Source organism: Tachypleus tridentatus, chromosome 1 (genome assembly GCF_004210375.1).
Source record: "Tachypleus tridentatus isolate NWPU-2018 chromosome 1, ASM421037v1, whole genome shotgun sequence".
NCBI classification, from domain to species: Eukaryota; Metazoa; Arthropoda; class Merostomata; order Xiphosura; family Limulidae; genus Tachypleus; species Tachypleus tridentatus.
The window spans coordinates 141,392,337-141,415,491 of record NC_134825.1 but is presented as its reverse complement, the minus strand read 5'-3'; the positions used below and the strand labels follow the sequence as shown (position 1 = coordinate 141,415,491).

At 34.3% G+C, this 23,155-nt stretch overlaps 1 pseudogene across 1 annotated transcript in view; it reads left to right on the top strand.

Annotated features, from left to right (window-relative positions):
- Positions 1-23,155, top strand: part of LOC143225751 (voltage-dependent calcium channel type A subunit alpha-1-like) — an 85,358-nt pseudogene that overhangs the window by 28,321 nt on the left and 33,882 nt on the right. Inside the window, exons 19-26 of the transcript XR_013014056.1 lie at positions 3,199-3,367; positions 5,744-5,933; positions 7,535-7,641; positions 8,753-8,852; positions 10,747-10,907; positions 13,518-13,661; positions 18,406-18,607; positions 19,704-19,868. The product of XR_013014056.1 is annotated as a voltage-dependent calcium channel type A subunit alpha-1-like (transcript). The remainder of the gene's footprint in view (positions 1-3,198; positions 3,368-5,743; positions 5,934-7,534; positions 7,642-8,752; positions 8,853-10,746; positions 10,908-13,517; positions 13,662-18,405; positions 18,608-19,703; positions 19,869-23,155) is intronic.

Here is a 23,155-nt window from a genome sequence, read left to right as displayed (position 1 = left end):
TGGGCCACTCTAAACAAATAATGAGATTTGACTGCTACACGTATAACGCCCTAACGGCCTGAAGGTGGGAACTTGATTTTTTATACGTATTTTGGGACGCGAACCATTCATATTCGGACTAACAATCCGACACGCTAACCACTAGGTCATTTTAGGCCCAGATAATGACGTAAGCAGCAACGCTTTCTCTTCTCTTAATATATATTTGATGCTACTCAACCAGAAATATTATTACAGAAAATCCAAACGCCTGTTCTGTACATTATGGTGACTTACACTAACAGATTTGTTTTGTTTGTTTGGAAATTTCGCACAAAGCTACTCGAGGGCTATCTGTGCTAGCCGTCCCTAATTTAGCAGTGTAAGACTAGAGGGAAGGCAGCTAGTCATCACCACCCACCGCCAACTCTTGGGCTACTCTTTTACCAACGAATAGTGGGATTGACCGTCACATTATACACCCCCACGGCTGGGAGGGCGAGCATGTTTAGCGCGACGCGGGCGCGAACCCGCGACCCTCGGATTACGAGTCGCACGCCTTACGCGCTAGGCCATGTCGGGCCTACACTAACAGAAATATGTGAGTTTACAATAACCAAGATGTAAGGCTTATTTACAGATACAGAAATGCTAATATCTTTTTTGATGTTTATATATATATTGTGTCTTAGTAACAAAAGCAAGATAGAAAGTCTAGTAACAAGTTACGTTTATATTATACATGAGATTTAATTGGAATAATTTAATTGTTGAACAGCTGGCGTTTTATCGTAAAAAATATTTATTTAATTATTTATTTATAATGGATCTTTGCCTTCGAATGTCCTTATAATTATTATTCAATAGAATTAACTTATATTTTTCTTAATCAAAATAATTAACTATTAGCTATTCATTTTTTTTATTATTATTATTTAAACCATCCAGAGTGTTTGGTGCAAATTAGTACAGACTTTATGTAACTCTGTGTTTTTTATATAGTTCTTTAACAACTTCACTTTTTTGTGTTGTTCTCCTAGCTGGCGAAGGAAGCGACCGATTTGCAACTGGACATCAATAGTTTCAGGACAAATCACCATGAAATACAGTTCTGTCCTCCCTCACCTCATACTGGCCCGGATAACGTAAATTCCCAGTGCAAATAGTGAGTTAGTGTTTGGATCAGTTGTTCACTTCAACTACAGAATACATTAGTTGTTTACATCAACTCAGAATACATCCGTTTTTGTACATCAACTACAGAATACATTAGTTTTTACTTCAACTGCAGAATACTTCAGTTGTTTAGATCAATTAAAATAGCTTCAGCGACGATGAATTATTTATACAATTTTAAGTAGTGTTGGTGATGATGGATTATTTATACAAGTTAGTGTTGGTATTGATGAATTATTTATACAAGTTAGTGTTGGTGATAATGGATTGTTTATACAAGTTAGTATAAACTTCTTCTAAGTAAGATTTGGTGATGGTGGATTGTTTATACAATTTAAACTAGTTTTTGTTCTTAAGTCATTTTTATTCATTCATTTAAAATACAATTTATACTTTGTAAACATATTATTTTTCTTTAACACTAACAGCCAAAATTCTAGAAGATGGAAATGCAGCCAAGAGACAGTTGATCAGAGTGTTAATGGAAGGAAACAAGAACGTTTCATCAGAATATCGGATGATGGTGAGATTATCTGTTAACTCAAATCCTCACGAGGGTTATCTGCGTTAGTCGTCCCTAATTTTGATCTGGTTTGGTTTGAATTTCGCGCCAAGCAACTCGAGAGTTATCTGCGTTTTTCGTCCCTAATTTTGATCTGGTTTGGTTTGAATTTCGCGCCAAGCAACTCAAAGGTTATCTGCGTTAGTCGTCTCTAATTTTGATCTGGTAAGGTTTGGTTTGAATTTCGCGCCAAGCAACTCGAGGGTTATCTGCGTTTTTCGTCCCTAATTTTGATCTGGTAAAGTTTGGTTTGAATTTCGCGCCAAGCAACTCGAAGGTTATCTGCGTTTTTCGTCTCTAATTTTGATCTGGTAAGGTTTGGTTTGAATTTCGCGCCAAGCAACTCGAGGGTTATCTGCGTTAGTCGTCTCTAATTTTGATCTGGTAAGGTTTGGTTTCAATTTCGCGCCAAGCAACTCGAGGGTTATCTGCGTTAGTCGTCTCTAATTTTGATCTGGTAAGGGTTGGTTTGAATTTCGTGCCAAGTAACTCGAGGGTTATCTACGTTAGTCGTCTCTAATTTTGATCTGGTAAGGTTTGGTTCGAATTTCGCGCCAAGCAACTATAGGGTTATCTGTTTAGTCGTTTCTAATTTTGATCTGGTTTGGTTTGGTTTGAATTTCGCGCAAAGTTACAGAGGGCTATCTGCGTTAGCCGCCCCTAATTTAGCAGTGTAAGACTAGCGGGAATACAGCTAGTCATCACCAACCACCGCCAACTTTTGGGCTACTCTTTTATCACGAATAGTGGGGTTGGCTGTCAGTTTATAACGCGCCCACGGCTGAAAGGGCGAGCATATTTGGTGCGACTGGGATTTGAACCCGCGACCCTTAGATTATGAGTCGAATTTTTTTACTGGCAGACAAGAGGAAAAGCAGCTACTCAGCCGTAACCGCCGCCAACTCTTTGGCTACTCTAATCGAATAGTGGGATTTCACTTTCACTCTTATGACGCTGAAGTTTACGATATATAGTGACAAAGTGCAAAGGTTTTTTTTGTTTTTTTTTTGGTCAATGGTACCTTAAACTATGAAAAGTCGGATCCACATTCCGGCACACTAACTATTTGATCACGCTTGGTCGTATTTGATAATTAAACACGGATATAATAGTTACCATTATTTTTTCAACACAGTCATGACCTTACTCTAGCTGTTGGGAATCTGATGAAATATTAATGTTCCTGTTAGGTAAAAAAATATACTTGTCTGGACTCGTGCACAAAAACGTCACAATGTACTTTCGATTACGAAACCTTCCCAGCTATATTTATTTATATAATTCTGTTTTTCATTTCAAATGTGTGTATGAAAATATGAATTTATCATGTTTTAATTACTTATGACGTGTGTTGTTTGGTGAAAGTTTATAAATAATCTGTCATTCACAGGAAAAAACAAACAAATGAGATATGTCATGAGATATAGCTAAGACTGGCTGTAATAAAATACATGTTGGAGCACGTTAGCTGATATTGTGAGGATTATATTTATATATATATATATATGTGAAAAAAGGTTCATTATATATGTTTTCAGAGGATGACGAAATTGAAGCGGATGAAGACGAAACAAAAGACGATGACGATATAACCGGTCCAAAACCAATGCTGCCCTACTCGTCAATGTTTCTTTTATCACCTACAAATTTGTAAGTTGTTATAGTACCATTACCTCAGAAAAACATAAGTGTGAAACTTAAGGTCCTCTAAGACAACTAAGTTATTCTGTTATACTGTTGTGTAAGAAAGTTCTCTAGAACTCTGTAAGTGAACTTTGTTACATACCAATCGTCATGTTGAAGTGACATTTAAATTATTATACTCATAAAAAGGGTTGAGACAAAATCTAAATTACTGTTCTAACATGAAAGAAATGACTAAATACTTTTCTATCAACATAGAGAAGATTCTAGTTCACATAATAAAGCTACATTTCACCATATTATTATCGACATCAGAATAGCTAAGCATTTCCCTATCAAGATATTGGATTGTTTTGATATATAATTACTTCCTTATCAAGATATTGGATTGTTTTGATATATAATTACTTCCTTATCAAGATATTGGATTGTTTTGATATATAATTACTTCCTTATCAATATATTGGATTGTTTTGATATATAATTACTTCCTTATCAAGATATTGGATTGTTTTGATATATAATTACTTCCTTATCAAGATATTGGATTGTTTTGATATATAATTACTTCCTTATCCAGATATTGGATTGATTTCATATATAATTACTTCCTTATCAAGATATTGGATTGTTTTGATATATAATTACTTCCTTATCAAGATATTGGATTGTTTTGATATATAATTACTTCCTTATCCAGATATTGGATTGATTTCATATATAATTACTTCCTTATCAAGATATTGGATTGTTTTGATATATAATTACTTCCTTATCAAGATATTGGATTGTTTTGATATATAATTACTTCCTTATCAAGATATTGGATTGTTTTGATATATAATTACTTCCTTATCAAGATATTGGATTGTTTTGATATATAATTACTTCCTTATCAAGATATTGGATTGTTTTGATATATAATTACTTCCTTATCAAGATATTGGATTGTTTTGATATATAATTACTTCCTTATCAAGATATTGGATTGTTTTGATATATAATTACTTCCTTATCAAGATATTGGATTGTTTTGATATATAATTACTTCCTTATCAAGATATTGGATTGTTTTGATATATAATTACTTCCTTGTCAAGATATTGGATTGTTTTGATATATAATTACTTCATTATCAAGATATTGGATTGTTTTGATATATAATTACTTCCTTATCAAGATATTGGATTGTTTTGATATATAATTACTTCCTTATCAAGATATTGGATTGTTTTGATATATAATTACTTCCTTATCAAGATATTGGATTGTTTTGATATATAATTACTTCCTTATCAAGATATTGGATAGTTTTGATATATAATTACTTCCTTATCAAGATATTGGATTGTTTTGATATATAATTACTTCCTTATCAAGATATTGGATTGTTTTGATATATAATTACTACCTTATTAATGTATTGGATTGTTTTGATATATAATTACTTCCTTATCAAGATATTGGATTGTTTTGATATATAATTACTTCCTTATCAATGTATTGGATTGTTTTGATATATAATTACTACCTTATTAATGTATTGGATTGTTTTGATATATAATTACTCCCTTATCAAGATATTGGATTGTTTTGATATATAATTACTTCCTTATTAATGTATTGGATTGTTTTGATATATAATTACTTCCTTGTCAAGATATTGGATTGTTTTGATATATAATTACTTCCTTATCAAGAGATTGGATTGTTTTGATATATAATTACTTCCTTATCAAGATATTGGATTGTTTTGATATATAATTACTTCCTTATCAAGATATTGGATTGTTTTGATATATAATTACTTCCTTATTAATGTATTGGATTCTTTTGATATATAATTACTTCCTTATCAAGATATTGGATTGTTTTGATATATAATTAATTTCTTATCAATGTATTGGATTGTTTTGATATATAATTACTTCCTTATTAATGTATTGGATTGTTTTGATATATAATTACTTCCTTATCAAGATATTGGATTGTTTTGATATATAATTACTTCCTTATTAATGTATTGGATTGTTTTGATATATAATTACTTCCTTATCAAGATATTGGATTGTTTTGATATATAATTACTTCCTTATCAATGTATTGGATTGTTGTGATATATAATTACTTCCTTATCAATGTATTGGATTGTTTTGATAAATAATTACTTTTTTATCAATGTATTGGATTGTTTGATATGTAACAACTTCTTTATCAATGCACTGTATTGTTTTTATACGTAATTACTTCCTTATCATTATGTAAAAAGAACAAATAAATATCTCTGTTTCTTCTTCGTTTCTCAGCTACTTGTGTAAATATTCTGAGTTTTTTTTTCCTTTATACTTGTGTTTAAAACCGGTCACGTCAACTATTTTACAGAATTCGTCGGGCCGCTCACTATGTCGTCAACCTTCGATACTTCGATCTCTTCGTCATGATCATCATATCTCTTAGCAGCATATCTTTAGCTGCAGAAGATCCCGTCGTTGAAGACTCCGATAAGAACAGAATTCTTAACTACTTGGATTATGTTTTTACTGGCGTTTTTACGGTAGAGATGATACTAAAGGTGAAACTTAACGAACTTTGAGCTCCTTAAAACATACAAAAATACTGATACTAAAATATCCGATATTTAAAGGAAGTTTAACTTCTAAAGTTGAAGTTAATATCAAAATAGTGTTTAATAATTCATAATAATAATGCTTTTGGTTGAGATTCTGAAAACTTAAGAGGTTTCTAACCACATTTCATCATTACATGTACTATGAGTTATCATTTTTAAACAAAATTAATGTATCGATATAATGATTTTTCTAATAATTTTGTCATTTCTCAAGTACGCTAAATATTTATTTCATAGAGCTGCACAACGCACCATCTATGCTATGCCCACCACAGAGATCGAACCCTAATTTTTAGCGTTATAAAGCCTGAAGCTTGCAGCTTATCCGCCAAGGGTTCAAAATATAGGTCGTGACTTTTCTGACGGATAATTATCCGTGGATAAGTCAAAACATTAAAATAAAGTCTAGCTACGTGATTCAAGTTTGTGTTTCACGAAAGAAAAACTTTATACACCAATTGCGTAATTTTAAGTAACTTAAAGAAGCAAACTAAACAAAACGTGTAAACCAAACCCCAGTAAATCTATTCTACACACCAGTAAAAAAAGAAAATCGAAACCTGAGAATATATTATTTTATCACCTATACATAGCTGCTGTTTTGAAACATTCAGCATCTTGTATTTAAACATGTGCTCCAGTGTTAAATAAAGTTAAATAAATGTTTGGTTGGTTTTTGAATTTCGCGCGAAGCTACACGAAGGTTATCTGCGCTAACCGCCCCTAATTTAGCAGTATAAGGCTAGAGGGAAGGCATATAGTCATCACCACCAACCGCCTACTTTTGAGCTACTCTTTTACCAACGAATAGTGGGATTGATCGTAACATTGTAACGCCCCCAAGGTTGAAAGGGCGAGCATGTTTGGTGCGACAAGGATTCGAACCAGCAACCTTCAGATTATGACTCAAGTGCCTTAACCACGTGGCCTTAAATAATTGAACTATCTGCCTTAAATTACGTAGAAAGTTTTCATGACGGTTTCTTAACACCGAATAATTCGCAACACTTATTTAAATGTTGTGGAAGAAAGACAGAACACATTCTGTGTTTCGCAGAAAATGGATTTTGCAGAGTTTAAAAATGTTCTGTGACATTAAATTAATACATTATAACATTCACTTCCTACACTGATAGAAATATACTTTTGTGAGTTTCCAAGGAACTTTCTGTTTAACTGATTTTTAATTCGATACATTTTGAACTTCTTCAATGTTCTTATTTTCGTGTTTTGTTGGATTGGATGTCGAAAATGTTGTAAGATAAGCTCCCTTCTTTGATAGAGGGGCGGGGCCAGAATCCTCCCAGTGAGGGGCCTGATTGGCTGGGAAGAAAACTTTTTAGGGGTCATCATTCTACATTTTTTGGGGGTACGTTATTTGTAGCATTAAGAAGTGAACTAGTTTTAACAGTTACCATTGTTTGTTGGATACGGGGGCTACAAGCGAGAGTATTTTCGGGCTACTTCAGCCCTAGAAAGCCCATCACTGGTTTATACTAATCTGCATGTTAGCTTAAGTCGTTTTTTTTCTTTTTTAATGGCAGGTGGTCGATCAAGGTGTAGTTCTACATCCGGGATCTTATTGTAGAGATCCATGGAATATTCTAGATGCTGTTGTTGTCGTTTGTGCTCTTGTTGCCTTTGCGTTTGCGTAAGTATTATATACATATAGGATAACTGGAATCACGTTTATTTTCTATCAGATATTTAGATAACACCATGTAACAAAATTTTTACTTTTTCTTGTTCCTGGGCAGAAAGTGTTATTTCCCAATTGCTTATGCCTAAAGTAAATGGAAAAGACCTATTTTATTTTCAAACTTTACTTTTGTGACCTGGGAGCGTATAAGGAAAACATGATGGGAGACTATATTTGGGGGCTGTTACGTAAAAGTGATTTACATTACAGTCGCAAATCTCGAAAACCTACTCACTTCTAAACATTTTTGTATAACTTTAGTATAAACACATGTAAATCTTGATTCATATGTTGTTTTATTCAGACCTTATGTAAATGAAAATGTGCAAATTTGCCTGTTTTTACATAGAAAATAAGTTAAATTTCATTATCCAGGTCACAAAAGCAAACTTTGAAGGGAATAATGGCCATTTTCTGTACTTTTACAACATAAGCAATTAAGAAATAACACATACTATTCAGGAACAAGATTTGTGTTACATAGTGTTTTGACCAACAGTTTAACGGTGAAAAATTGATGTAATTGTTATATTGTTTTTAAGAGGAAACTGTCTAAAACATTTTTAATTTGTTAATCTATTAATTTTAATATGTTTACTCTATTAATCCATTAGTCTTAAAATGCTTAAGCTGTTAATCCATTAGATTTAATAGGCTTAAGCTGTTGATCCATTAGTTTGACCTCTTAACCATCAGTAACGTCTGAAAAGGATCCATCTGCATAGATCATAGCTAAAAATTAGTTCTTTGTTTAATCTAGACTAAGAAAATATTCTTACTTATATCAATCAGACCCCACTGATACTGCTAGCAGTATTTTCGGGTTATAAATCTCAATAATATCTCACGAGGATATAACATGTCAGGAGGTATATAGTTTGAATGCCAATAAAACGTTTTCCTTTCACAATATAAATGGGTCTGATACTTTACTGATTTTATAGACGTTTACATTTCTTTAGATATATAAATTGTGATATATATAAACCTGTTATAACTATAGTGGTGTTACGATGTGTCACAGTTGTCAGTATAGATATCCACTTTTCTTGTGTGTCACCAGTGGGAGTAGCACTGGACAAAACCTCAGTACAATCAAGTCTATGCGAGTTCTCCGAGTTCTTAGACCACTCAAAACCATCAAACGAGTTCCCAAATTAAAGGTAAGAAGATCTTAAACGTAAAGTAAGCAAATCCTAACATTAAGTCTGTAGATCCTAAACTTAAGATAAGTATACCATAATCTGAAAGTTAGAAATTTCCAAAATTAAAACAAAAAAATCTGAAACTGGAAGTTGGCATATCTCAATTTGAAAGTTAGGAGACCTCAAACTTAAGGTTATCAGACTCAAGTTGAAGGTTAAGAAATCTCAAAATTAAGGTTGTCAGACTCAAGTTGAAGGTAAGGAGACCTCAAAATTAAGGTTATCAGACTGAATTTGAATGTTAGGAGACCTCAATATTGACTTTATCAGACTCAATTTGAAAGTTAGAAGGCCCTAAAATTAAGGTTATCAAACCCCAAACATAATTGAGCAGATCCAAAAGACAAAATTCCCAGATTTCAAATTGAAGGTAAGTAAATCAAATTTCAGGATTTACATTTCATCAGAGATTGGCTTGAGCATGGTGAAAGGATGTATTTTAAGATTTTAGCATTTATAAGTCTTAAACCTAACATGTTCTGATATAGAATAAAATTTCTTTTTTAAAACACGAACTTGAAACTTTCATTTCAAGATACAAACTTGAAGCGTCTAGTCCAAACCATGAACATGAAGCCCCTATTTCAAACAAACATGAAGCGTCTAATTTCAATCATGAACGTGAATCTCCTATTTCAAAACAACATGAACCGTCTAATTTCAATCATGAACGTGAATCTCCTATTTCAAAACATGAACACGTGGCTTTTATTTCAAATGTTTTACAGCATGAACATGAATCGTGTGCTTAAAAACTTGAACATGGAACAGACTATTATTGCACCCGCTAGGTGGACGCCACCTCTTACCCTTAACGTAACATTCTGTTGTCGTCTAATTTACTTTGAGAAAAAGGGCAGTTTTCAAACATTGCAAGGTGTATATTTGGGAGCTGAGAAGAATATTCCTATTTTATTAGTTTTGTGTATACTTTTACGATCTGAAACTGAACAGTCCTGAAGTTGAAATCCTTTTTCTTTCCTAGTAACTGGTAGTAAACAAGGTATTGGATTATAGTGGAGTATCTTGATTCTTAGTTACTTTTATGACAGAGAATAAAAGGTAATTTTGGAGCATAAAGGCATAAACAGAGGTCTTGGACATAGCCGCTCGACCGCGTGCACATTACTGCACTTACTTACCATGAGGGGAGATACCTTGTTAAGATAATTGTTGTTGCTTGGGAGATATGTTTGGTTTGTTTTAAATTTCGTGCAAAGCTACTCGAGGGCTATCTGCACTAGCCGTCTCTAATTTAGCAGTATAAAACTAGGGGGAAGACAGCTAGGCATCACCACCCACCGCCAACTCTTAGGCTACTCTTCTACCATCGAATAGTGGGATTGATCGTCACATTATAACACCTCAACGGCTAAAATGGCGAGCATGTATGGTGTGACGGGGATTCGAACCCGCGACTCTCGGATTACGAGTCGAACGCCTTAACCATCTGGATATGCCGGGCCTGCTTGGAAGAAAGAAGTACAGATGTTTGCTTCTTTTGTTTTAGTGCAAAAACATAACCAAATATATGATTGTACATTTTATTGTCACGTGTTACCCGAAAACCCGAAGATTGTCAAATATCTTTTTACCTCGAATACTGATATAGCTAAGGTACAGACATTTCTTGCATGTTATTATACCTGAAGGTCATATTAATGTTGAATGGTGACATATGCTAGGAAACGATCGTATGATAGGCGTGTATACTACAAACCTAACATTATTTTATATGTGTGTATTTTAACATCGTTTAGTAATGGTTTGTTTCACAATGTGTTTTCACTGAGTACTACTTTAAACACGTAAGTTTTTTTTTAAGATGACGAATTCAATTGTTTTATTTCAGGCCGTGTTCGACTGTGTGGTGACGTCACTAAAAAACGTGTTCAACATTCTCATTGTCTACATACTTTTCCAGTTCATCTTTGCTGTGATAGCTGTTCAGCTTTTTAACGGCAAGTTTTTCTACTGCACGGACGAGTCGAAGTTCACACAGAAAGAATGCAAGTGAGTGGAACAAATCCTCCTGAGATGTGGTACAGTTACCAAGGAACTTAAGACAAATTAATTTAAAACCCCCCTCAAATGATTCGTGACTCAGTATTACATGGGAAAAAAAGTTATGTACATGGTGATAAAAAAATATTCACAACTATAATATATCTGTGTTTCATTAATTTTCTTCGTTTCTTTTATTATAACAATTGATTGGAATTACAGTAACTTTTCAAAAACGTGTAGAAAGGGATCCTTTTGTTACAGCAAGTGGTTTGGATAGCAGTAACCTTCAAGAACGAATAGAAAGGGATCCTGTTGCTACAGCAAGTGGTTGGGATGACAGTAACCTTCAAGAACGTGTAGAAAGGGATCCTGTTGCTACAGAAACTACTTGGGATGAGAGTAACCTTCAAGAACGTGAAGAAAGGGATCCTGTTGTTACAACGAGTGGTTTGGATGACAGTAACCTTCAAGAACGAATAGAAAGGGGTCCTGTTGCTACAGGAAGCGGTTGGGATGACAGTAACCTTCAAGAACGTGTAGAAAGGGATCCTGTTGCTACAGCAACTACTTGGGATGAGAGTAACCTTCAAGAACGTGAAGAAAGACATCCTGTTTTTCCAACAAGTGGTTTGGATGACAGTAGCCTTTCAAGAACGTGTAGAAAGGGATCCTGTTGCTACAACGAGTGGTTTGGATGACAGTAGCCTTTCAAGAACGTGTAGAAAGGGATCCTGTTGTTACAACGAGTGGTTTGGATGACAGTAGCCTTTCTAGAACGTGTAGAAAGGGATCCTGTTGTTACAACGAGTGGTTTGGATGACAGTAGCCTTTCAAGAACGTGTAGAAAGGGATCCTGTTGTTACAACGAGTGGTTTGGATAACAGTAACCTTTCAAGAACGTGTATAAAGGGATTCTTTGTATAGTCAATATTCTGTTACAAACTGTACACATTTCAATCACATGTAAGAACAGGACAAACAAAAAAATCATGATCGTTCGTGACCCTGTAGAATATTAAGAAAATCTTTATCCATAACGAATGAATAGAAGATACATATCCAAATAGTGAGTTCTATGCTTGCTTCAACACTGAGAGTTCTAATATTTGTATCTCAAAAGGCTGGTAGTAACACTTTTATTGGTAATAATCTAACATCCAACTTCAACGCCACCTACAATCCCGTACTCGTTTATACTCTCGCTCTTAAGACATGTGGCCGGCAACGGTCATCTCCAAACTCTGTGAACCTGAAGATGGCCTAGGAAAGTCGAAACGTTGTTCTCTGCTTATCAATAAAAGTGTTAATACCCTTACCAGCCGCTCTGAGATACATTTTTTTTCAAGTGGGTTTCTCGTCATTAAGAAGTTCTTATATTTATTCTATTTGTAGGAATAAAGGATAGCTTAGGGAATCCTGACCAGGAATCATTCCTCTTTTGAACTGGGCAGTGGTCAAATCACTATGTATAGGTCTCAGCTGGTGATAATAACACTCCTGGTCCAACTAGTAACACATATTTCTTTTGTTGTTTAGAATAATAACATTTCATAATCATTATGTGATAGTACAAGGTATAACACTGATCTTCATCACGTCAGAGACGGAAGTGGTATCCATTTGTAGAAGCTAATGACGTGATGTTATACTAAGTGTTAGCTCTTTGCTTGAATACCGTTAGCTGAACAGATGTACTTTCATATACGTTTCTACTTTAATTAACCAGTAAGTAGATATTGCTCTCGAAGATAGCATCTGAAATAACAACTGTATGAATTTTGTTGTTTTTTACCAAAGCCTTTTGGGCTCTGGCATGGTCAGGTGATTAGGGCATTCGACTCGTAATCCCCTTCACACCAATCATGCTCGCCCTATAAGCCGTGGGGGCATTATAATGCTACGGTCAATCCCACTATTTGTCGGTAAAAGAGTAGGCGATGGATGGTGATGACTAGCTACCTTCCCTCTAGTCTTACACTACTAAATTAGGAACGGCTAGCGCAGATAGCCCTCAAGTAACTTTGCGCGAAATTCAGAACAAAACAGAAACCTTTTAATATTATTCCAAAATAATTTCTAAGAAATACAGAAAAAAATTAATCGTCTTCGTCTAGTGTAGGAAAAATACTTTAGTGGTGGGATTAATGAACTTCTTACCTTATTGTTTAATGACAAATTTTACCTTACCAAAGTTTTATAATCGTCTGAACTATAAAGAGTTTTTTTGTCTCTACACGCTTCAGATAATTATAAATACTTGGAGAGTAGAAGCTGTCAGTAAACAAGGTAAGACATTGATTAATCCGCTCTATTCCTTGCTTTTCAACACAATCTCATTCTTAGTTCGTTTTGTTTATCCGCAACAAAGTATAGTGCTCAAATAAAAAATGGCGGCTGAACTATGATTTCCCCGAGATGAAAAGTTTTCCCATTTTATTTTCCTTTTTTTCCATATTTTTCCTTTCCGTTTTATCATATAATTCAAAGATTTAGTTGTTGCTAGAACAATAACAGGTTTTTGAAATGTTGTGAAAAAAAAAAGAAATCTGGAAATTTTTTCTTTTATAGTTTTGAAACGTTCATCTCCCGCCATTTTCTTATTATTTGTATTTACAGCGGATACTACTTCCTGTTTCCGGGAGATGGTGGTCCGCCGGACGTGAGCAAACGAGAATGGCAAAAGCAGCCTTTTCATTACGATGACGTAATGTCAGCCATGCTGACGCTGTTTACTGTATCAACAGGAGAAGGTTGGCCGTCGTAAGTTACTTATATAGATAAATGTATACGTGTGTGTGTGTATATATATTACTTTTACTCTATCAACAATCGCCTGAGAAAATTTATTTCGGATTAAATGAGTTTGTGAATTTCGTTAAACATAATCGATGCTGTTTTGTTTTTTTTTACTTTTTTGAGAGACAAAATATTTGTCTTTTTTAAATACATCTTTACTTTTTTTTAACTATACTTATACTGCTACTACTACTACTGAGCATAGTATGATTTCATGCACGTTTATAGGTTGACACTTTTTAATTGCCTCCTAGTGTCGTAGCGGTATGTCTGTGGACTTACACCGCTAGAAACCGGGTTTTTGATTAGTGGGCAGAGCACAAATAGCCCATTGTGCAGTTTTGTACTTAATTTCAATCAAGCACTTTCTAAATACTTGGGCTACAACCAATCAGAGTGTAAACTAGCAACACGTGACTCTGTTGCAGTTTATTTTAGTTTAATTATTTTCAATACTACAGGTTCGAACAAACAACAAGAAGGAATCCTCAATACCCGCGGCACTTGAAATTATTTTAGGCAGAATTAGAGTAAATTAACTTTTGACACCTTTCCTCCTTTTTTTTTTAATTAGCTATGTTTTTGTGCGCCAGCAATGTGGAGCACTCGCAAGCCCGATTCGATTTTATTGCTCATCAGGACCTCTAACAGCCTACCCTCAAATTGAAATTCTTTTAGACATGGTTAGAAACATTGGGCGTGGTCAAATACGTCAAACGAAAGGGTTTGATTTCCTGAGTCCAAAATTGTAATTAGATTTCAACTGGGTCAAAAGATAACGAAGCTATAAGTTAAAAGTTTATACTTGAAAAAAAAAAAAAACAATCAAAACATAGAGCCGCTATGTTGCGGCTAATAACTATAATGCTATTGAGATAAGACCCTAAAAAGGTCCGGCATGACCAGGTGGAGAAGGTACTCGACTCGTAATTTGAGGATCGCGGGTTCGAATCCCCATCACACCAAACATGCTCGCCCTTTTAGCCGTGGGGACTTTATAATGTGACGGTCAATCCCATTATTTGTTGGTAAAAGAGTAGCTGAAGAATTGATGGTGGGTGGTGATGACTAGCTGCCTTCCCTCTAGTCTTACACTGCTAAATTAGGGACGGCTAACGCAGATAGCCCTCGAGTAACTTTGCGCGTAATTCAAAACAAACTAAGATCCTAAACTGAAAAAGCTTTGTGTTTAAGGATTATTAGACCTACAGATTATGAAAACAAAAGTAGCTTTCGTGGTTGTAAAAATTTTAAATTGTACTTGCTCTACAAATAACCAAGACACAACTAAACCTTTCTGTACTATAAAGAATGACAATTGTAACTAAAGGCCTTTGAACTTTGTTACCACACTTAATAAGTCTAAATTGTTAAGTCCACATCAGGGTGTTTTATCACAACAGGCAACATTTAAGGATATTTTGTTATCCCGGCTATGATTTCAGTCAAGAATATTTTGTTACAATTTCTTATGTACGGCTAAATACGTAATCTTAAAACGATCACCAAATCACGTGAAAAAAGGGATTAAAATTACAGTGAAACGACATGTATTTATCTACATTTTAACGTTGAATTTAAAAAAAAAGGCCCAAAACTCAAGCTCTTTTGAATAGCTGACTATTCTTTTCTCTCTACAAGAGTAGTCAACTATTCGAAAACGCTGACGTTTTGGGCTTTTTTAAGTTAATTCATTGCACCGTTTTTAGAAAGAATGAAGAAGACAAACGCATATTTTCACATAATGGGTAAAAAGTTTACGAGATTGATATGCCATTTTTACATACTGAAATTGGAAAACAAAAGAATTTGGATCATCTGGAGATACCAGGACCATTTAGAAATGGACCTGCAGTACGTCATACCCCAGCTGTGGTAAGGAACAAATTGCGATACCTTGTAACAGATGAGACCTCACTAAATTAAAAGCCAATGGCAAAGGCCGTACACGTGTCTTACGCAAAAGTATGTAACTTAATAAAGGAGGATATCTATCTGTACAAGCGACATAAATCACCTATATACAAGCTGGTTCCACGACATATCTGTTCAACCGTCGTATATTTCAAGTAAATGCAGAATAAAATGAGTGTTTGTACAATTCTTTACGGAACGTATCAGTCAAGTCGCCAAACCCAGAATCTATAGATTTCTGTAGGATAAGAATATTCTAGTTGGCACTGAAAAAGGTTTTCCTCAAATATTACATAAAGGAAAGCCAACAGGAAGGAGTGATATGCGTTAGACATGATAGTCTTACATTGAAAACTCGTGCATTTGAAACTACGCTAGTGGGCTGTTGTCAAGATGTGTGGTCGTCGGGTAGAGCATAACCGAACGTGGAGACATGGCCAGTAATCACGTGGTGAGACTTCAAAATCGCTTTAAAATAACGTACTCAATTAATGTAGAAATCAACCATTAATATATTCGGTTGTGTTAGTATGCCCGCAATTGAATGTTATTAAAAATTTGATTAATTATACCACGAGAGTTTGATCGATATACTGCAAATGATAAACCACTATATTGTTTAGCACAAGCATAAACAGTTTTTATCCAGAGTACAAACAGAAAGTTCGTTTTAAAAAACAGAGTTTGCAAGAGCTGAACTTACCACATAGTAAGTACACTAAAACTCAGTAGCTACCAAAAGTCAAGCAACCAAAGTAATGGAATAAGTAAAATTGTTTGCTGAGTTTAAGACTTTACGTTTAAACTGGAATGTTTTGTATGATAAGATCTATTTGGTTTCTTTGGAATTTCGCGCAAAGCTATATGACAGCGATCTGCTCTAGCCATCTCTAATTAAGCAGTGTCAGGTTAGAGAGAAGGCAGCTTGTCATAACTACCCACCGCCAACTCTTGAGCTACTCTTTTACCAACGAATAGTGGGATTGACCGTAACTTTATAACGCCTTTATGGCTGAAAGGGCGAGCATGATTCGTGAGACGGGGTTTCGAACCTTCGAAGGGTTTCGAGTGCCTTATCTACCAGGCTGTGCCGAGCCTGATTAGATCTATATACTATACGAACGAGGTTGATATACTGGGAACTGTAAAATGAAGGTGTTAAGATAACTTCGAGGTTGATAGACTGGAAACTGTAAAATGAAAGTGTTAAGATAGCTCTGAGGTTGATACACTGGAAACTATAAAATGGTTTTTTTTAAAGATAACTACGAGGTTGATATACTGGGAACTGTAAAACGAATGTGTTAAGGTAACTTTGAGGTTGCTATACTTGGAACTGTAAAATGAAGGTGTTAAAATAACTCCGAGGCTGATCTATTGGGAATTGTAAAATGAAGGTGTTAAGATAACTCCGAGGTTGGTACTCTGGAAGCTGTAAATTGAAGGTGTTAAGATAATTACGAGGTTGATACACTGGAAACTGTAAAATGAAGGTGTTAAGATAACTTCGAGGTTGATACACTGGAAACTGTAAAATTGGGGTTTTTAAGATAACTCCGAGGTTGATATACTGGGAACTGTAAAACGAATGTGTTAAGGTAACTTCGAGATTGATACACTGGGAACTGTAAAATGAAGGTGTTAAAATAACTCCGAAGTTGTTATACTGGAAACTTTAAAATGAATGTGTTAAGGTAATTCCGAGGTTGTTATACTGGAAACTTTAAAATGAATGTGTTAAGATAATTCCGAGGTTGTTATACTGGAAACTTTAAAATGAATGTTTTAAGATAATTCCGAGGTTGTTATACTGGAAACTTTAAAATGAATGTGTTAAGATAATTCCGAGGTTGTTATACTGGAAACTTTAAAATGAATGTATTAAGATAATTCCGAGGTTGATCTACTAGGAACTGTAAAATGAAAGTGTTAAGATAGCTCTGAGGTTGATACACTGGAAACTGTAAAATGGTTTTTTTGAAGATAACTCCGAGGGTGATATACTAGGAACTGTAAAATAAAGGTGTTAAATAACTACGAGGTTGATATATGAAAGCTAGTTTTGTTTCTGAAATTTAGTTTTCTTTAGCAGTTTGTTTTCATGAATTTACAAAAAAAATAAGATCTGAACATTAGCATAGTTTTAAAATTCTTGTCAGGTATCTGTGGTTTAGATCATCTATCAATTATTAGGGTTACACTAATTGGCTGAATGCTTTTTATCATACTTAATAAATTTGTAAGCTGAATCAACTCTAACTGAAAGTGCGTTTAATTAATTAATCTTTTAACGTGTTAAAAACCTTTCCAAACCATGTTAACTAATATTTATACAGTGAGCTTGAATTAACCTAGAAGCTGGTTACCACTATTAGGATTAGACGTGAAAAGAAAAATAAATAAAAAGAACATTATAATGTTAGGTCGTTCTGTCTTCTTTTCGCTGTGAAATTAGCCACTTTTGTTACTTTTGTTTACTGTCACAACTATATATTATTTATTGTTGCATTACGAATTATAATTACACGAACCTCTAGACAGTGGCGTAACTACAAGAGATTGGCCCCTCCTGCATGAAAAAGTAATTGGGTACTCTACGTTTATTCCCCTTATCGGCAATTCTTAAGTTTGTAAGACATTTCTCCTATAACCTTCCCCCAAAATTGTGGGGATGAGGGTCATAAACACGCAACTGTTTCTAGTTTGCCATTTTAGGTTTACAATAAAGTATATTGCCAAACAAACGTACTTCAAGATTTGATATGAAGCACAAGATGCATACACTGCTTTTCAGGGTTCTAAAGAATTCTATGGACGCCACCTATCGTAACTATGGACCATTACCACTGTTTCGAATCGAGATGTCAATCTTCTACGTTGTCTTCTTCATTGTTTTCCCCTTCTTTTTCGTCAACATATTTGTGGCCTTGATCATCATTACTTTTCAGGAGCAAGGAGAAAAGGAGCTTGAAGAAGGAGAAATAGATAAAAATCAGGTTTAGTAGCTAAAAGGTTTTGTTTAATGACGTTTAGTAGCTGAAAGGTTTTGTTTAATTAGGTTTAGTAGCCGGAAAGTTTTGTTTAATCAGGCTTAGTAGTTAAAACGTTTCGTTTAATTAGATTTAGTATTTGAAAAGTTTTGTTTAATTAGGCTTAGTAACTGACAAGTTTTGTTCATAACAATCGTGAGGAAAGCAAGAATAAGTAAATAAATCAATTCTATCACAACTTAGAATCAGATAAAATACACTCGAACCATAAGTCTATTAGGAGAGTTTACAGGACTAACTTCTGTTGTTATAGTTCACACGACTAGTTTGTTTGTTTTTTGTGATAGTTCACACAACTAGCCTCAGTTATGATAGTTCTCATAACTAGTCTCGATTGCGAAAGTTCCCGTAACTAGTCTCTGTTGTGATAGTTCCCAAAACGAGCTTCTGTTGTAATAGTTCACACAACTAGCCTTGGTAATGATAGTTCACACAACTAGCTTCTGTTGTAATAGTTCACACAACTAGCTTCTGTTGTAATAGTTCAGACAACTAGCCTCTGTTGTTATAGTTCACACGACTAATTTCTGTTGTAATATTTCACACAACTAGCCTCTGTTGTAATAGTTCACACAACTGACCTTGGTAATGATAGTTCACACAACTAGTTTCTGTGTAATAGTTCACGCAACTATTTCTTCACGGTTTTCATTACAAATATATATATATATACATATATACATACATACATGCACACAAATAAACATATATATATATATATATAAGTAAAACACAAATTGTAATTACCTAGCTGTACAGTTCTTATAACGTTCATAATTTCCAAGATAAAGTTTTATTTTGCTCATGTGCGCTCTATTGGAATGGAAACAAAATCTCACCAAGTCACGTGCTGGTTTAATGTCTTGGTAAGCTACGATTAACTATGAGTGTTTGTGTTGCTTATAATAACATTGACAATAACAAACCTCTATTTAGTAAGTTACCTATCAAACACTAACATGTGGACTCGATTTGATAACACTGCGTTGGCTACGTTTTCGTCATACATGTTAAGAGTTGTTATTATTCTGTTTTGTTTCAGAAATCGTGCATAGACTTTGCACTTCAAGCAAAACCATTACAAAGATATATGCCTAAAAACAAATATGGCGCTAAGTACAAAATCTGGTCTCTTGTGGTGTCCACTGTGTTCGAATATATCATAATGATCCTCATTCTACTAAACACTATACTACTAATGATGAAGGTAAGCTAAAGAATGATTTAGAACAATGATATTGTCCAGTCTATACAGTTGAAATTGTTTTTCTTGTTGTTGTTTTTTCTAAGATTTTTAAAACCCAGAATGATATTCGTATCAAACTGATGTATTTAGTGAGTGTGTGTCTTGAAAGAGGCCCTTTGAGTCGTGGGGGCGTTATAATGTGACGGTCAATCCCACTATTCATTGGTAAAAGAGTAGCTCGAGAGTTGGCGGTGGATGTTGATGACTAGCTATCTTCTCTCTTGTCTTAAACTGCTAAATTAGGGGCGGCTAGCGAAGATAGCCCTCGTGTAGCTTTGCGCGAAATTCAAAACAAACAAACAAACCTTGAAAGAGGAATATTTTGTAAAGCGCCGATAGAAGATTATTTTACAAAGTTTTTATATAAACAAGATCTGTACATAATGTAAAGTACAAGATCCATGCACGCTCAAAGCCTTTGCTATTTATTAACATAGCACAACTATTTCTTACCAGGAACAATTATGTATTTTCTTCAGTTTCTAATTTTAAGATTATCACGAGAAAATTAAAGCTTTTAAACCTTCACAGATCAGAAAATATTTTTCTGGAAGTTAAATTTACACCCAATGTTCGACTAAAGTAAGTGTTAATTGTAATTGTTCCTGTCTAGGCTTTATCTCGTGTTCAACGTACTGGGCTGCCCTTTAGAAGGTTCAAAGTTTACGTCTGTTCTCTGCTACTAAACAGGCTCCGTAATTCAGCTTTGAGCGTGTTATAAGAGCTACATTCAACATTACTATTCAGTTAGGACTGGAGTGTAGATACCTTTCATCTTGTAAGGACTTCAGAATTTAAGGACGGTTATGCCTAAACCTTAAGGTCTCTGACCTGGCTGTTTAGTTGTATAAGACACCGCTCGGGTTTACCCAAAACCGAAATAAAGGTTTCTTTACTAGGCACAAACTCATTTATATTTTCCATTTCTAATTCTAAATCAAAATGGAATTTATGTCAAAATAAGTATTTTAAAAGGATTAACCTTCTCTGGCATTCTTTCAGTGTTCATTATTCATTGAAATATAAATGTCAAAATGGTTTTTCATTTATTTAAAAAAGTACCTGTAGATGGCTCTCATATATAATTAATTAATTCTTAAATTGGCAGTTTGACGAAAGCATCAAATTGTCATACATATGTAGATATATAATTTTACTTCCTCAAATATGTGTTGGATTCATAGTTGATCTAATTTTTATTTTTGTTACATTTTATGTCACATCTAACAAAAAAAACTTACGTTAGACGTTTTCTGCGTATATATATATATATATATATATAAATGATTGAATACAACTTTATGTTGTAGTGTTCAATGTTACCAACGTTTCTAGATATCACATAGTTTAGAGTTGTAGTAGTTTCGGCTTTTAGCAAGTTGTAGTCCCTAATTATGGTATACTAGATGCACGTTTGTTATACAGTAGGTTTTTAAGTCTCTGTTTTCGACTGAGTGTGTAAGCATGATAGTAAAATACAGAGTTCTTTAGTTGACTCTTGGCTAGTTAAGTAGGTACGATCAACTACTAATGCATGGAAAAGTTGATTCGAAAAGACGAACATGTTTTATCAGTAGTTAAGTGTTGGGTCGCCACTTATCGTCAGCGTAGCAGTAGAAGGAGCGTAAACGCGTTTTGTGTACGCAATAAAATATACTTGAAATGGTAATACGGTAAAAAAATAATAAAATATATACTTTAAAAATGTCAGAAATTTGTGTAGCTATATAGGTGGCGGTAAGGGACGTTGTATTTCGCTGGAGTGTTGTAAGCATTTAAACCAATGGGTAATGAGTTGTGTTCGTTTAGTTGCTATGTACCGCCACCTATATAGCTACATAAATATCTGACATTTTTAAAGTATATATTTAGAGGGAAAATAAGAACGCCTAACATTGTCAAAGTTCCCAAAAATAATATCTTTTTATCTGTATTATAATAAAGTAACTCAACTATGAATTAATTACGTAATGAGACAACTCTTAGACACCTTCAGGTTCAGTTCTTCTCTTCACAAAGACCTTGTTGTCCATCCTTCATGCTGTGTGGTTCATGAAGCATAGTTCATTAGTAAGTAACAAGAATGTTGATGTATTCCACAACTACAACAGTTGAGAACAGTAAAATAACTCATTAACGGATAGCGTACTTTTATCAGAAGATACAGACAAGATTACTTATTAGGCACAGTAGACACAGTGCCTAAGGCATACAAAAATTTGAGGTCCTACGAAAACTATGGGTCCATAAAAGGTTTCCTTAAAAGATAATTTTTGGTTTAACTTGTACGACTGGTAGAGCCTACGAGCAAAAGGTGCTCAGGATCTACGATTGTTTTAATTCGGCACTGCATAGAGATATCTACCTACATTAGTACATACAGATAATAACTTGTGTCAGTCCATACGAATTATTTCCTGTTCCAGGTACATACGGATACATACCTGTTCAGTTACTTTGGGAAAGTGGAGTACAACAAATTAGATATTGACTCGTCACTTTGTATCTGTTAGTGAAATAATAACTCGTGGCATTTTTAACCCCTAAAGATATTTCCATGACACCCTGGTATCGAGAGAAGAGAACCCCCAATAACTGTACTGTAAAAAAATCTACATAAATAATTCTTTGCTAACAGTGTAATTAATCGCCCTTTCAGCCGTGGGGGAGTTATAATATGACGGTCAATCCCATTATTCGTTGGTAAAAGAGTAGCCCAAGAGTTGGCGGGGGGTGATGACTAGATACCTTCCCTCTAGTCTTATACTGCTAAATTAGGGACCGGTAGCGCAGATACCCCGCGTAAAGCTTTGCGCGAAATTCAGAAGAAACCAAACCAGTGAAATTAATGAACTTTGTCAATTAATTTTTAATAAATTAATTACGTTGCTTCAGTGCTACGCTTGATGGTGAAAAGTTTGAATAACGTACATCTTGACCTCACCCTAACCTTCCGGATAGAAGTGTCTTACCGGAACACTTCCAGCATGCCTTTAAGGTGTCTATAGATTGTGGTTTTTAGATCCAAAACTTCATGTTAAAATAATGTGATGCATCTTCTTGTTAGATTTACAAAAAAATTTAGTAACCCGACCATCTCATAACCATCAGATACAAGCCTTCATTTACCATCCTTCAACTGTTCTATCCTCATTCTAACATTCTGTTTACCCTTAATTTAGTAATCCGACCATCTCATAACCATCAGATACAAGCCTTCATTTACCATCCTTCAACTGTTCTATCCT